This window comes from Peromyscus maniculatus, chromosome 7, assembly GCF_049852395.1.
Source record: "Peromyscus maniculatus bairdii isolate BWxNUB_F1_BW_parent chromosome 7, HU_Pman_BW_mat_3.1, whole genome shotgun sequence".
Taxonomy (NCBI): domain Eukaryota; kingdom Metazoa; phylum Chordata; class Mammalia; order Rodentia; family Cricetidae; genus Peromyscus; species Peromyscus maniculatus.
The window spans coordinates 68645138-68660941 of NC_134858.1; the positions used below are offsets into that span (position 1 = coordinate 68645138).

Genomic DNA, 15804 nt, shown 5'->3' on the forward strand with positions numbered 1-15804 from the left:
AGATCTGTCAATACTCTCCTTAATGTTTGAGACCCTCTCCCACCTTCTGGATCAGCTGATGAGCAGGCTTGTCCGCTTATCTTCCAGTCTTCCTTCAGCCATGGGTCCAACCAAGGCTGAGATGGGCTAAGGAAAGCTTTGAAGGAAACCTGTATCAAAGACATCATTTTGGTGTGGCAGGACAGAAAGCCTAAATTGGGCTTTGCCCTCTGACCTTGGCACTTAACTTACCAAGACTCCAGTTTCTATACCTGTCATATCAAAGGACCAATCAAGATAACCCTTGGGGTCACACATCAACTCCAATAACCAATGTCTCTGTGTTTATAACCCTCCTTATTGCCTTTTGAAATATGAGCTGTCTGTTACTATATTCTTTTTTACTTTTCCTTTCGTGTGTGTGTGTGTGTGTGTGTGTGTGTGTGTGTGTACATGCCATGGCACAAGTGTGGAAGTCAGAGGGTAGCTCTCAGGATTTGGTTCTTTCCTGTCACCTTATGGGATCTGGGGATCGAACTCAGATCCTCAGGCCATTGTGCAAGAGTCTCAAGAGCACTGAGCCATCTCTCCAGCCCTAGAAGGTGTTTGTTTGCTAGGGTTTTTATTGTTACTGCTGTTATTGTTTTGAGGTGGGGTGTCACTCTGTGGCCCTGACTGGTTTAGAACTCATTATGTAGAAAGGCTGCCTCCCATTCACTGTGATTGATCCTCTTGTCTCTGCCTCCTGAGAACTGGCACCACACCCAGCCACCCTTCCAGGATCTAGTTTGGGAATGCAATCTCATATGAAGGATGTCTCAGCTCACACAGCGCTTAACCCGTGTGAACACTTGAAAGTCACTATAGGACCAGAGAGAAGGCTCAGGGGATTAAGAGTGCTTGCTGCTCTTCCAGAGGACCCACACCAGCTGCCTCCATTAATTCCAGCTCTAGGGAATCTGATGCCTTCTTCTGGCCTCCATGGGAACGTGAACACACATGGCATTCCCTCAGACACATAAGTAAAACTAGTAAATCTTAAAACAAACACATAAGGAACCCCCATCCCAAAGTCACTATATGATTTCAAGAGAAAACAGGGATGCCCCCTTTTTTTCTACACAGGAGCTGTTTCTCAAGAGTTAAGTATACCATTCAAGGCCACACAATGTCCCTAAACTACCAGCATTCTGCTTTGTTCTCTTTGAACTGAACATTCTTGCTGGGAAGGCTATGGACATTCATCCATCCCAGAACGGGCTTGACTTCTCATCCCTCTTTCTATTGGGTGGGCATGCTTTCCTTGTGCCTGGCAGACAGCCATCATCCCCCTTTATAAATGCTTTTATCTGCCACTGCTTTTATCTTATCAGACTGGCAGTGTGCCCTTGTCTTTCTGCTCCTAAAGATAATTCCCGCTTTGCTATGTGTCAGAAGTGTAGTCTCGGGCACTGCTCAAAATAACAAATAGATCTGTCTCCAGTGTGGAAAGCAAGCTGGCGGCACCCGGCTTAGACAGTGAGAATGCTGGGGTGTGCTCTCTCTGCTAGTATTTGGTGTGTGTGTGTGTGTGTGTGTGTGTGTGTGTGTGTGTGTGTGTCTAATTTCTGAGTGCATGGAACTGAGTAAGAATAAACAGAAGTGGGAACTGCAATTTGAACAGGTTGGGAGCGGTTTCTTGGGGATACATGTGCTCACACTTAGAGTTGAGAGGTAGGACTATGATGCCAGGTCAGAGTGGGGTGATAGTCACCTCTTTGTAAACAAGTAGTCAGAAGGTGAAAGGTTAAAACCCATGTTTCTGTCTCGTTCTTGTTTCACTGTTTTTGCATGAGTGTGTACAATGGGTGTGTGCATGCACACAATCATGTGTGTGAATACATGCACGAGGGTGAACTAATACATGAATGGAGATCAGAAAATAACGTCAGGTGTCAGTCTTTGCCTTCTAGTGTGTTGGAGACAGGGTTTTGTTATGTTTCCACTGTGTACACCAGGATAGCTGTCCCGGGAGCTTCCAGGAATTCTCTTTCCACCTCCCATCTCCCATTAGGAGTGCTGCCATAACAGATGCTCACACTATGTGTCCAGCTTTTACGTGAGTTCTGGGGATCTGATATCACACTTGTGTGGCAAGCACACTTAACCACTGAGCTCCCTCTGCAGCCTCGTGAGGGGACTCTCTGAAACGAAAAGAATATTGCATATTGCTTCAGCTGTTGCAAGACACTTGCTGGGCAATAAAGGACTACTATCAGAGTTTGAAGACAACTTCGAGAATCCTCCATGCTTGTGAGCCTGAGCGCCCGTCTTGCCTCGCTTTTTCTCCGAGAACCCCAATATAGGTGATGGCCCAAGTAAGTCCCTCCCCCGCCTTGGGTTTTTCTCTCGCAATATCTGTATGTCTGCTGTGCCTTCTCTCTCTAGGACCCTTGAGAATGGTGTGCTTCTGGTTTTTCTGAGCCTCTCCTGTATCCACTGGTGGTTACACCTGAAAAACCGTGTCCAAACAGCTGTCTTCAGGAAACAAGCAACGAATGCTGGTGTGGACATAGGGTTGAGGGGAGCCTTCTCTACTGCTGGAGAGAATTGAAGTTAGTGTTATCACAATGACAGTCGATATGGAGTTTCCTCAATAAAAACAAAATGAAACACTAAGAAGAGAATGACCAGATGACCTGGCTGTCCTGCTCCTGGGGATGAACCTGAAATAATCCGAGGCAGCACACCACAGGAACACAGGAGGAATGCTGCTTGGTGGCTTATGTTCAGTTGCCTTTCTTATATAACTCAGGTCCACTTACTGAGGGATGGTGCCACCCACAGTGGCTGGAGCTTTTTACATCCATTCAAGATCAAGACCCTGCCCCACAGACATGCCCACAGGCCATTCTGATGGAGTCAGCTCTTCAGTTGAGATTCCCTCTCCCTTGCTTGTCACTTTGACAACCAAGATTAGCCATCAGAGAGGTGGTGAGAATGAGATGCATGTGAGAAAAAGTCATAATGAAATCTATTGTTTCGTACAATTAATATATGCTAATTAATTAAAAAAAACAATGATCCAGACATGGCTCCATAAGCTTGGTGGTTTACAAGAGAAATCGGAATTGCATATTAGGAGCCATATGAAGAGAATCTTAGAGTCTGGGGCTGAGGATGCAAAGATTCTTCCATGCTTTGCAACTGCAAAATAGTCCCCTAGGGACAGTAAGAGATACCAGGATGGATGGCAGCAGGTGTGCAAGGTGTGAGCACATTTTGCTATTATTAGCTTGTTACACAATGGATTGATGATCACTGCCTTTCCTCTTAATAGACTGTGCTATGATGCACAGTGACTGTGCACGCTTACATAGCAGTATCCAGTTCCATGGTCGGACTGTCCTCCAGGCTGTGAGCACTGCAACACGTGCCGGTTGGTGTCTCCTGTCTTGTGCACTTGGACATGTTTCACCAAGGACATTGGGCAAGCCCTATCATGTGGATCAAGTCTCTCAACTTTGGCTTTGTTGACATTTTGGGGCTGGCTAGCTCGTTGTTGTGGTGTGACGTTTAGTGGTTTCCTTGGTCTGTTGGGTGCTCATAGCACCCACATACCTACTCCTTGAGGTGACAACCAGACCATCTCTGTATGCTGTCAATCAACCCCTAGGAGCTGAAATTGACCCCGGTTGTGAACCACGTTCATGTAGGAGCACACAGGTAGTGTGCCCTAGATTTAGATGTCCTGAGAATTGGACCGCTCTTGAAGTCCTAGCACCTCCTTGTAAGGGTCTGTGCTGGAGAACCCGGAGATTCTCAAGTGAGCACAGCTTCCCCTTTGTTCTTTGAGACCATTGCCCCCAGAATGATGAGTTAGACCCTTACCTCAGTAGCGTCATCCCCTGAACTTTGACCTTTCTGTGTTTCAGGTTATAGAGCACCCATTTCTTGGGACTTTCCTTGGCCAGCTCATGCTGGGGGCCGTCTCTTGTGCAGGCAAATGTCCTGTCTCGCTTTTAGACTTAATTTTTAAGTACGTGAGTATGTGCTTATGCAATTGTGAGTCTGCTCCTTACCATGGAGCCATCTCTCCACCCCTGTCCTGTCTTTCTGATGGTCTTCTAGAAATGGGCTATGTCCTGGGTCCCCTCAGCTGTCATTTCTTAATGGTATTTTCCACAGCCTGGAAGTTGCCCTTTCTAGCTGAAAGCTGTGAGTCACCACCCAGCCTGCAGGCTGCCTTGTTAGATCCCTCCAGAATGGCCTTCAGTCAGTGGGAGCAACGAGGACCAAAATCTACCACATGCCAAACATTCTTGGCCCAATAAATATGCTCACTGTGTGGGTCCAGACTTAGCCTGGCAACTAGACCACAAAGACCCTTGCTGAATGTTCCGAGTCGGGGTTGTATCCATGGGCACTGAGAATCCATTTTTTCATAGACTTCCCGGAGACCAGGCACTGAGAAGGTCAGGAGAGCCTCTTAGCCGAGCTTGTTGCAAACACTGAGACCTCCCATGCCTCCCAGGCCCTCCCTCTCCACCCTCTGCTCACTGATCCAGTCTCATTTTTCCCACCCTTACATTGATTTTTTACTTTGACTTGCCAAATCTAAAGTGGAATAGTTCCTCAGAAATCTGATTGATGACACAGAGGGTCCCTAGATGGGCGGTCAAGGTTGCTATGGAGAGGACCCGGGGCTCCACGTCAGAACTGTGGCTCTTGCTTCCTCTATGTTGGTGGCTCACTAGTCCCCTGGGACTTTTGTTCCTCCACTGAGTAGCTGAGGCTAGACAGAACATGAGCTTTCCGATCTTTCAAATGAAATGAGATTCCATCTCCCCTTCAAATGGAGGCTTAGCTGGAACTCTCCTAGGAAAGCAGAGAAAGTTTTGTTTGCAGAGGGGACAACCCCTTGCCCCAATCCTACACCTCCAGCTTTCTCTGAGGGTCCACAAGAAAGTGAGGGCCACAGGGTCTGAACTCCTTGCTATCATGTCTGTGACTGGCAAGGCCACAGCATAACCTCTGGGATGATCAGTCCACAAGTTCACTTTCTCTTCCAACTTTAAGTATATTAGATGGAAATGTACTCTCCATCCCAGGTAAGAATGCCAACAGGCCCGTAATGTACCAGCTCACTGTCTGTTGATGTGGCCACTTGAATTCACAAAACAGTCTCAGTTCAATTTTGTCCACTTTAAGAAATTCATGGTAGAGCTATACTGTGGTGGTATTGTGTTCCCCAAAATATTGTGCATCCTAATAAACTTATCTGGGGTCAGAGACAGAACAGTCACTAGATACAGAGGCTAAAAAATGGTGGCACTCACACCTTTAATCCTAGCATTCCAGAGGTACAAATCCCTCTGGATCTCTGTGAGTTCAAAACCACATTGGAAACAGCCAGGCATGGTGACACACGCCTTTAATCCCAAGAAGTGAGCCTTTAATCCCAGGGAGTGATGGAAAAAACAGAAAGATATAAAGGTGTGAAGACCAGAAACTAGAAGCTTTTAGCTGGTTAAGGTTTCAGGCTTTGGAGCAGCAGTTCAGCTGAAATCCATTCTGGATGAGGACACAGAGGCTTCCGATCTGAGGAAACAGGGTCAGCTGAGGAACTGTCGAGGTGAGGTGGCTGTGGCCTGTTCTGTCTCTCTGATCTTCCAGCGTTCACCCCAATACCTGCCTCAGGTTTGATTTTATTAATAAGAACTTTTTAAGATTCCTGCTGTACTATACCTCTTTTCTCACTTGGTATGTCTGACCTGTGGATGGAGAAGGGTGAGAAAGAATGGTAAAGGTGGAGCCAGCCAGGATTCTGAGCTGGCCTTGTGTCCTTCAGGTCCGTATATATTGAAGTCTGTTTGTTTTGTGAGGCATTTTCTTGGGCTTCTCCAAGAGTCTTCCTGTTGGGAGCTTTCTCCCAGATCCCATGTCTTAGAGGAAATGCCTGCCTCCTGGTGGTTGTTGGGGACCCCTCCCTGCACTCTTCAGGGGCTCAAAGCCAGTTTCCTGCTCCCCAAGATGTCTCATTGCTTAGGGCCTGTAGTAGTTCTTGTTGGCTTTGGGGGATATCTATTCTCCACTGTCTTCAAGTGTAGCCACCTTGCTTCTGATTTTTGAAGGTGTGAGTCAGGCTGTGGCCTCCATGTCTCAGCTGAAGGAAGTGTATAAAGCTGCCTGGGGTAGGGGAATGGTGGTCCTTCACGGAACCTGGAAGACAGGAAGAGGTGAGGGCACAAGGCCACTTGGCTCCGTGAAACACACCCCTCAGAAGAGCACAAACCGCAAGCCAATGCAACACTGTTGTTAGCATGCTCTTGAAGGAGCAGCAAGCAGCTGCTCACCAGCCTCGAGCTGCTTTTGAAAATGTCCTTGTGTCACGGGAAGGCCAGCCGAGAAGCCAGCAAGAGCGAGCGAGCGGGCGACTGACTGTGGCTTCCGACGTCAGCGGCAGACGCTGGCGAGGACAAACCGCTGAAATTGCTCCCACTCCGACCGGCCCTTGTCTTCACTTTCTAAGTCAGAGAACTTAAGGCTAAGCCTAAAGTTAGTCAGGAGCCCTCCACAGGGACAGGGAGCAGATGTTAGGGATGCCACAGCCAATTAATCCTTAAGCGTTCCCGTCACAGGGTGGGATGCAGTGGAGGGGAAAAGCGCTAGAAATGGCTTTTAAAAATGAGCAGGCCAGCGAAATGCATCCCTCTGCGCCTCCTCAGGCACTCTGTGCGAGGGTGGCACACCCCACCACCAAGCCATTGGTGTGGCTTTTAACCGTGGCTCCAGGCGTGGGGCCGTTTAATGGGTTTTGACTCAGGGGAGAAAGGGCTTTGGGAGATGGTGAGTGGCCTCTGTGGAGAGCTGTCAGAGGCAAGGAGGAAAGGGAAAGAGCAAGAGGCTTTGAAGTCCACAGAGCATAGACTGTGCACGCTGGCGTGGGCCAACGTAGGAAAAATGTATGACTTCGTGTTGAGCATATTCATGGCTATGCTTGACTGCACGTGGCCTGCGGGTTGCAGGTTGAACCTGCCTGTTTCCGGTTCCTTCAAATGGGACGTTTAGTTCTAGTAGCTCTGAACCCCCCAAGAACCCTCATACCCTCTAATACGTTCTCTGTGCTTGTAAAACTACACATTTCCTGTACTCTATCCAGCTACGTGAGCTGAGTGTGGTGGCACACGCTTGCGCTCCCAGCACTTGAGGAGGCAGGAGGATCGGGAATGCAGGATTGTCCTTGACTACGTAGCAAGTTCAAGGCCAAGCTGGCCTACATGAGACCCCGTCTCAAAACAACAACAACAAAAATTAAATCAGTCTAGCGCTGGCTGCAACATCCCCGAGGTAGCAGCTGCCTGCCACTTCGTGTTTGTTGATTTATTTTGATCTGACATGCCAGGGCAGATGGCCGGGAGAAGGAGGGTGACAATAGTCGATGGCTGCTAACACGGGAAGACCGCACCTGTGGAATTCATCGGCGTGGCTGGTGGCGCCCACGCCGAGAGATGGGTGTGGGGTGTACAGAGCGAAGGGGCCACAGCCTGCCTCGGCTCTGGTTTCCCTCAGTCTCCCAAAGGCATCCTTGGTCTTCCTAGCCCAGCCATGGCCTCGGGCGTCCTGGGCACCACTGCAGATGATGGGAAGGCTTGCCTCTGGCTCTTCTGTCTCCCTCGGAAAACACTCGCATTTTAGCCCAGAGAGAGGCACAAAGATCAGAACTGGGTCTGTGAACTGCCTGAGCGCTGCCTCCTCTCTGTGAGCCGACACCTGACAGAAGCAGTGCAAGGGACCAGAGGTCTCATTAGCTCCCACGGAGAGAACAGTCCATCACAGTGGGGAAGGCGTGGCAGCACGGGTCCGTCTGTGCGGTAAAACTCGCACACGGCTTGTTCCTCCGATGGGCTAGGAGTTAGAGACCGAGCTTAGGACAGAAGCAGGCTTCCCTACAAAGCCCTTCTTCAGGGAGAGAAGGCCTTGGTGCATGAGTCACATTGCTTTGGTCTGTCCTAAGAGCACAGGTCAGACCGGAAGCAGGCTAACCTATAACCCTCATGGACCTGCCCGCAGTGAAACACCACCGCCGCCGCCGCCAGCCAGTCATGCCTCCTACTGCAAAGTGCCACAACTCTCCCTCTCTCAGCCATTCTTTCCCGGAAGGTGGAATCGGTAGGGAAGCCCACCGGCTGTGGCTTGTTGGCCTCCAGACCTGCTTTGGGCAGCTATCTTATTTACGACATCCGGGAAAGTACCAGTACACGGTATACCCATGTGCACTGCCAATGAGGCCACTGCGTGTCCCAAGCAGGAAAGTCCCAGGGGTCACTTTACTCTGAGCATCAATAAGCACTATTGATGAGCCTCAGAGTTCCTGGTTGGAGTTGATATTAGAGGCAAAGCAAGTCCCATGAGCCTCTGTGCCTCCTGGACTCACAATGACTAGGGCCAAGGCTTTTACCCCAGCAAAGGCACCAAAGAAAAGACAGCAAAGTGACTGTTTAAGCCCCATTTAAGCAAAGGAGTTTAAGCCCCATTCTTCTTCCGGGCTTTGAATGCTGGAGAGCCTGTCCGTAAACTAGGTCTTAGGAGCTGAGGTGTCAGGAGGGAGTCCTGGACATTTCTCCCCTTCAAACACTCCAAGTCTTGCCAGCTCCAAGCTAGCACTCCAGCTGCCATCCCAGCAACTCACACTGTCCCTCTCCCGTGTTTTTGGAAAAAAAAAAAAACATCCCAGATACTGGATCTGGAAGGAGGTCAGCTGCCCTGGTTCTGTGGTTTTCAATCTTTTTGCCAGCAAAAGCCTTATGATGAGTTTGCTTCCTGGCCTCTGTTTTAAACAATTTGTCTGCCAAATGACCAGTGTTTACTAAGTAATAACAAATTAATTTACCAAAGTCTTCTCCAGTTACCAAACCCAGACTGCACTTCCAATTGGCAGATGACCGTGTGCTGTGTTAATTAATTCTAGTCCTAAGCTTGAAAACACAATACTTCCAGTAGGCTGGCTCTCCAATGACTGAGGGTTTAGGGAGGGTTTCTGCAGGAAATCGGGACCTGGATGAACATGTTCTAGGCTCAGTGGAGCCCTGAGGTTCCCAAAAGAGGGAATCATTCCTCTAAATTGACTCACCATTAAAGTGTATTCCTTGGGTTCTGCTGTGACAAACGGATAGAGAGCTGACAGTGACTGCATTTCTACCAAGGGCGAGACACTGATCCAGTTAGACCTCTTCCATGCATGATCTCCCTGAGAAGACTCCGTAGGAGACCTGGAGCATCATGAGTCATCAAATGTCACAGATGAGGAAGCAGAGGTCAGAGGAGACCACTTACCAGGGACTGGTGGTGCCCACCTTTAATTCCAGCACTTGGGAGGCAGAGGCAGGCAGATCTGTGTGAGCTGGAGGCTATCCTGGTCTATGTATCAAGTCCCAGGCCAGCCAGAGCTACAGTTGGACCCTGATGTCTTGCCTCTGTTTTGTTTTTAAACTGGTTCCTGTACTGCCTTTGGGTCACCTAGTGGGACCCTTTCTCTATGTTCCGTGAGTCCTGAGTGCTGTGAGGTCCTTTCCTACCAGAGACTGTCTGTGTTTCCTGCCTGTCACCCTTGTTCTTCTTAACATCCCTTTGCCTACAAGTCACTGCCAGCAACAGGATTCATTCTCCCACTTCATAGAGAAGGGATTTTAACACCGTGTCCAATAGTTTGGCATACTGAATGCCCCACCTGTCTTGTCTGTCCTGAGTGGACATTCTTGGCATGTACCATTAGCTACCAGTGGGAATGGCCCACCTTCTGCTGCTGACACAGGTGGGTTGTCATGGGCATTGCCTAACCTCTCAGACACCGCCACTCGGTAGTCACCAACATCTTGGTTCATCTGTTCCTGCCTGCATTCATGTTCTCATCTGACACGTGCTGAGTGTCCCGTTTCCCAGCGCTGTGGACACACAGGGCACAACCTCTCTTCTGGTGGGAGTGTCCTTCCCACGTGCCCTGCTTATCATCCGAGGAACAAGTATGCCTGTGGGACCAGACTTGCCCTTGAGATGGGAGTTTCTAAGCTTGGAATAATCATGAGACATCTCTACACAGTGTAACAGTTAAGTAGTGTTTTAGGATAGAAATTTTGTATTAAAATGAGGATCAATCTGCTACAAATAAGAGTTGAGAATCAGCCCAATTTTAAAAAATAAAAATAGAATAGACATCATGAGTGGAGGAGGGGTGAGATGGGAGAGGGTTTGGAACAGGAGGGAACAGGTTGTGGGAAGGATAGAGGGACAGAGTACTGGGAGAGACAACTGGAATGGAGGGGGAGCATCTTGGGGATGAACTAGAAAACTAGTGTAATGGAAATTCCCAGGAATCTATGAGGGTGACCCTAGCTAAGGCTCCTAGCAGTGGGGGATATGGAGCCTGCACCGGCCATCTCCTGTAACCAGGCAAGGCTTCCAGTGGAGGGACTGGGATGCCAAACCAGCCATATAACCTTCAACCTACAATTTGCCCTGCCTACAAAATGTGCTAGGGTATGGGTGGCACAGAAATTGGGAGTGGCCAACCAATGACTCGTTCAGCTTGAGACCCATGCCCCCAGACGGCCAGGACCCAGAGGCTGGATAGCCCAGAGACCTAAGACAGAACTGGTAGAATTTGAGAACTCTATACCATTTGGGGCTTGTGGAGAATGTCTTTGATTTCTACATTTGTGCCCACCCACTCACACATCAGACGTGGAGCACACCCAGTCATGGAGCGACAGTCACTACCTCTTTGACCAACATCCGAGCCTCTGGTCCAGGTAGATGAAATGACCTCGTGGCCCTGCTTCTTTTGTTATTGACTGCAATAGTCTTTCCCCTTACCAGGAAAGTCTGCATACCTTCAGTTTTCATTCCACTGTTGTATCACTGGATCATCTTTTTAAAAGATCATATTTATTATGTGTGGCTTCATATGTCACAACATGCATGTAGAGGTCACTTCTCTCCTTCCAACATGTGGGTGCTGGTTCCTTTACCCATTGAGCTATTTTTGGGCCCGGGACCCCTTATTTCTTAATGGAAACTTTTGCCTCTGTTCATTTGTACCTACTTTGTATCTCTCCTAGAATGTAGGAGATTTAAACTAAACTCCCTCCTTTGAGTTAAGACATCCCTCCAACATTATTCCTAGACTTGAATCTCTCATTCATAAGGCACATTGGATCAGGACTGGCTTATCCAATGACTTCAGAGCCCTCAGCTCCTCCTTAGCTTTCAGTCACCTCAGTTCACCTCTGAACCATTGATTCTTCCCGTTTCAGGTAGAGTTTCAAATGTCTTCACTCAATGAATGGAGTCCAATACAAACCTTCAGTAAATTATTTTCTATAACCATTGAGAAAATGATATCACTTCCTGTATGATTATTTCTATTTACTTCTGTCAGCTCAGCCTTAGGATCAAAGTACAAACAATAGAAGGTCAGAAACGGAAGGAGCTTGAAGGCCATCCAGTTCAAGGTCTGGCTTTGCAAACAGGAAAACTATGAATGACGAGGCAGTTTACCAAAGTCACAGAGGCACACTGGTGGTTGTGACAGAGTCTGTGTCATTTAATTATTGGTTTAAAGTCATGTATCTGGGATCACTTGAGTTACTTGTCTAAGAAAAGTTCAGAGGGGAGGAGAAGATTCGAGACATCATGGTCAGTGACAGAAAGTAAATTGAGACATTGTGTAGAAATCCAAGTCAGATAGTGGCAAAGGGGGGGGGGTGGAAGTAGACGGCACAGATGTGGGGCCGAAGGCTGGAGACTCGTGGGAACTCATGGAACCAACCTGGGGGTCCATAGAGCTCTGCCGTCAACTTCACAAATTCCCCTCACACTCTTATTCGCAGTTTATAGTTTTACAAAGTTATGGGTGTACCGTGAGGAGATCAAACCATGCTAAGAAGCTCACCATAGCAGCAATTGTTCCTTGAACAGCCCCACACCAGTTGCTGACCCTGGCCAGAGGGCAGCAGGCTGAACTTGCTGGGGCTCTTCCTCACACTGACCTTGACATGAGTGAGCAATATGCACATATCACAATTTTAAATATACATGATATTAGAGATGGAGATTTAATATCTCTACCTCTTCTTCCTTATCCTGTCTTTGAAAATCTTACCAGACTTGTATTTCATTTATGTTCTGTGTGTGTGTACATTCATTTATGTTCTGTGTATGTGTACACATGTGTGCCTGCCCCGTGCCTGTGTGGAGGTCAGAGGACCGGTTGCAGGGATGAATTCTCTTCTTCCACAACATGGGCCCTGGGGTTGACATCAGGTTGCCAGGTGTGATGGCAAGTACCTTTACCTGCTGAGTCCTCTCATCCTCTCCCACACTTCAAACTACAACACTGATAACATTTATACCACAATGACAAGGTAACCATTGTCTTCTTGGAATCTATTCTAATGTGACTGCTTGTCCTCTAGTGCTCAGACCTTTGTTCTTCCTTGTTTATAATTGCCCAAAGGCATCCTCTTTCTAGATCTTTCTGGACGATCCATCATACTACTTACCTGTGGGGCCCATTTCTCCATGGATACTCCTTAAGAAAACTCCATCTCTTCCGGCATCATTATGGACTGATGGGAGTGAGGGAAGCTGAAACAAGAGAGAGCAGGCAAGTATGAGGGGACCTCATTTAATACACAACATATGCACGTAAGGAAATACTTAAAACACTTTAAAAAGACTGATGCCAGGGACAGCTTGATGGCTCAGTGTGTAAGGATGGCCCCGCCAAGCTCAACACACACACACACACACACACACACACCTTCTTTCTCACTCTTGCTTTGATCCCCCTCACCCTGAAAGCTTTTACAGCTTTTTACACCTTAAAGTCTGATCATTCATCAGCCCTCCCACAGTTAAGTGTGGCAATATTGGGGCCAGACACCCCTACCCAACCCCGATTCTTTTCTTTACCAGCATTGACACTGGCTGAGACCCTCATCTTCTCGGTGCTCGTATATTTTAAATTCATGAGGAACTTCATGACATTTCTGTGAGTGTTAAAATAAATACTCTAAATATAGAGTGTTGAAGTGTGTCTGACTTATGGGGGCAACCCAGGACAAATTCTTGCTGCGCTGGCACAGTCATCCCAGCTCTCCGTTCTGTGGACTTGGAAGACAGCACTCCATTTCTGACTATGTGTCTGCCCTGACTGCCCTGGTTCCCACTTCTGACCGAGACCACTGGTCACTAACCCCCTTCTTGGAGGCTGCCAGGGAAGCTTTCCTCCTTGCCAGGTTCTGACCGAGGCCCTGAGCTCTGACCATCTCACCAGCCAGGCGCACTGTGGCAGCACCCTGATCCTTCCGTCATTCACAGACAGCTTCTCTCTGGTCTGCCTCGTGACTTCGCGTCCTTCATCCCCGGGGATTCCCAGGTCCTACAGAGGCATGAGCCTCTGTGAGTTGACCCAGCACCCACACATGACTGTTGACTCCCAGGTTTAGCCGGAGACACTGTGAACAGTCACTCAGGAATACAGAAGTGTCCTATCCATTCCCACTTGCTTGAACACTGTTGGGAGGGGATCTGGTTTCCCATGAGCCAGACAGAACAGCCAAGAAGCACGAGGTAGTGGGAAGTCTAATCCTGTAGCGTTACTTGAACGTATGGAGACAAGGGGTCAGAAGTTAAAAGCTCTCCATTCCCTCCTGCTCACTACAGACCCATGGCCAGGCTCTGAGCCTTCTCTCAGATGGCTCTCCCCTCCTCCTCTGTCTCACTCTTTCTCCTCAGAAGGGCTAGACAGTAAACGTTTGCCTTTGAACCCACTGGCTCTGTGCTCTCCTGTGCCCAAGACTCCCCAGAACAACGCCTCCACCCCTCTTTCTCCACGGAGAACCACCCTAGTCTCCATGCCAAAGGTCACCAGCTGGATGCTAGAGAATGACTTCAAGGCTGTAGATTTCTACTGGAAATTTGGTACAGACTTAATACTGAATTCTCCTGTGCTCAGAATGCCTGGCCTTTGAGCCATCCTATCCAGGTGGCCTTTGCTTTATGGTCTGCCAAGATAGGTCTGAGCCAGAGAGTCTGTCAGGAGCACAGAATGGTCTTGATGTCCGAAGACTCCTGTTCTTAAAGAGGCTCAGCAGTTCACTTAACATACATCTCCTCCACGGTACGATGGTAAGTTAGAGCTTGCTCATTCCACGTCAACCATAGGTCTCAGCTGTCCTGAGGCCCCTGCGTCCACTGCGGTAAATACAGGTGCTGTCCTTGCCCATGCCACGCTGTGGCCTTTATTTGTTGTCCGTACCCTCTCCTGGCTTCAGTACTGCCCCTCCGCCTGCCCCAGTCTCCTTGAAGCGCCTGAGATAGGCCCCACCAGGGCAGTGCCGCATGCCTGCGCGACCAGCATCCGCTGTGTGCCTGGAGAGTTTGGAGGTGACTCAAAGCCAGTCTTGGCTTTTCAGGATGTCATGTGTCCTCCTGTTTCCTCCATCACAAGCAGGTGGCAGGTGTGCAGTGCAGGATGTGTGAGCACCACTGTGCCTGACAGCAGAGACTCGAGAAAGAATACTTGTCCTGAAGAAAAGCTTGATTATGATTGAGCCCGACTATGGGAAAGGGCACAGGAAACGGATAGAATGAGTATAGACTGCTTGGGGAAGCAATTCCAAAAAGTATGTTAACGTTCTCATCTTCCCCCAGGGAGTGCCCTTTTTTAGTTATCTTATTTCTCTCTCAGTTATGAGAGAGTTATGAGCCTGTATGGTTATTCCGCTCCTGATTCGAAGTCACAAACTCTGTGCCTTCTTGAGGAGACGTGAGAAGTGAGCTATTTCTTCAGCTAGGCTCATGGATCCTTCCAGAAGCTTCAGCTGCTGCTGCTTGGGCTCACAGTCAAACCTCTACCAACCAGGTGGGGCTGAGTCTCTCTCAGTCTTTGTCTCTAGGGAGCCTCAGTTGGGAGGTGGAGGAGACCTAGACAGCTTCAGCTTCTCAGGGGGTTGACAGGATGAACCAGAGGCTGCTGAGTGGTCCTGTCTGTCTCCTGGCGTGATGAGCCACCTGCTCCCATGGTCACTGCACCAGCCCAGGCCACCCCCAGGCTCCCTGCCTCTTGCAGAGCAGCGAAGACTCGCCCTGGGGATGGGGGTGGGGACTCCTGCATGTGGATTGTGAGGCTCCTCGGATGGAGTGGCCCTTGCGTTTCTCCGTCCAGTGGAAAGAAAAGAAGGTCTGGAGGAAACAGTCCTTGTTTTCTCTGCCCGGAAGTGGAACAGCGTTGGGCGTCCCGGGACAGACAGCCTCCTCTCTGTAACCTCCCTATCAGCGGCCTTCCAGTTCCGTTCATTGCTCTTGATTTTATTTCATTTTACTTCAAGGCAGGGTCTCCTGCAGCCCCAGCTGGCCTCAAACTGCAGGTGACCTTGAATTTCTGACCTTTATGTTCTCTTTATCTGGAGCTGGGATGGACCCCAGGGCTTTGTGCAGCCAGGCAAGCACTCTGTCAATGGAAACACATCCTTACCTCTCACCATTCTCATGGTGGGAAGACAGGTCTGGAGAGAGTCCTAGCCTAAAACTGGGCTTTGGAACTTTTTTCCAGACACAACTGGGAGATTTTGAGAGTTTCACACTTAAGCAGCCTACAGAGCCAGCAATTTTTTTTTTCTCCCAAAGGTATTTGTGGAAAAAGGGAACATAGAGCGATCAACGGGAAAGTGTCCCCAACACTTCTTATTTGTGAAACCCTTGCAAAAATTCCCTTTTAGATGTTTGTATGTAAAGCTTGCTTGCATCACGCTGTTTCAGTAAGCGCTCCCATGACACAAGAAA

General features: G+C 48.8%; 1 long non-coding RNA gene across 1 annotated transcript; it reads right to left on the reverse strand.

The window, feature by feature from the left end:
• Positions 1 to 5404: 5404 nt before the first annotated feature.
• On the reverse strand, positions 5405 to 12996 carry LOC107401466 (uncharacterized). The gene is made up of 3 exons (XR_001578302.3): positions 12931 to 12996; positions 12519 to 12603; positions 5405 to 6180 (listed from the first exon to the last, which is right to left on the reverse strand). It is a non-coding gene; the product is annotated as an uncharacterized LOC107401466 (long non-coding RNA).
• Between the last annotated feature and the right edge of the window lie 2808 nt (positions 12997 to 15804).